We start from the raw sequence: 1,355 nt of genomic DNA on the forward strand, positions 1-1,355 counted from the left end.
GACATTCAATACTTTTTTGGAAACAGTCGCACTGGGCTGCTTCTCCGTGCCCCGTGTCTGTTTCGCAGGATTCGCTGCGATTCGCTGTTGCCTGACATTTGACCGTTTCTATGCCCATTTAAGGGCCGTGAATCCTCAAGAAACACTTCTCATATTCTATAATCACGTTTTAAAGTGAATGGCATCTACGCTAAAAATATGAAGTCATTAGCCGTACTTAATTTAATTTAGCAAAGTTTTTACACACAATTTAATTCATTCAAATTAAGTCAGTGTCATTGAGCCAACTTAATTTAGTTAAATCAGGTCAATTAAATATACTTTAGTAGTTTTAACTCAAATTTGTTAGGTTCGTCAAACTCTATTTTCTAATGTACATTTTTTATTTTTTTTATTTTCTCCCTTTTTCTCACCAATTTGGAATGCCCAATTCCAATTTGTTCTGTGACACGCCACATGATCTGCCACATGCTTACTGACCTCTGCCACCATCACCTTTATCAAAGGATGGACTACACTATTGCAGCATTCATCAGTCAAATGACAAAGCACAATGTATCTATTTGCACTTCTGCAGTTGAATAAGAATGTAAATTCTATATTATGTAAAAATAAGACATTGACTTCATTAATCTTACAGTTAATACAAAAGCTTTATATTTGAACATTGGCCCCTAACACTTACTTAGTTCAATAATTTTAAACCATGACTTGTACTACACATAATTAAGTAATATTTACATTATATTCATGATGTTTGCCAGAAGGGAACTGGCCCCCGCAGTGAGTCTGGTTTCTCCCAAGGTTATTTTTCTCCATTAACCAACATCTAATGGAGTTTTGTGTTCCTTGCCACAGTCGCCTTTGGCTTGCTCACTGGTGTTCTAAATATAAATTACTTGAATTGACTGTTCACTTGTGTTAAAATCTGCTTGACATGATGGAACATAACTCAAGGGTCTTCACACTGATCTCAAGTTCACATTGTTTTTCAGTAGTTTACCTGTGTAAACATCCCTGATAGCACACGTACATCACCAGACATCTATTTGATGTGTGTGTTTACATCTGGAATGCGTAAATCAAATCAATTTGCTCATCAGCAATATGTATATAAGACGTTTCCTTTTCGAATGTCAATTAGACATTCATCAGATGTCTTTGAGACCTTTATGATTTAGAATGTTTGTAAATCTGCTCTTTTTATGTTGTTTAGCAGATGATAATTAGATTGCAATGCTTTCCAGATGAAATGCTCTTAAACAGACATCTCGGAAAAATATGTGTGCTGTCTGTGCATGCGCTAGACAGGCGTGTTTGACCGTTGCATTGAATCTTGCAGTTTTTTTCAAGTA

The sequence above is a fragment of the Xyrauchen texanus genome, chromosome 46, assembly GCF_025860055.1.
Source record: "Xyrauchen texanus isolate HMW12.3.18 chromosome 46, RBS_HiC_50CHRs, whole genome shotgun sequence".
Taxonomy (NCBI): Eukaryota; Metazoa; Chordata; class Actinopteri; order Cypriniformes; family Catostomidae; genus Xyrauchen; species Xyrauchen texanus.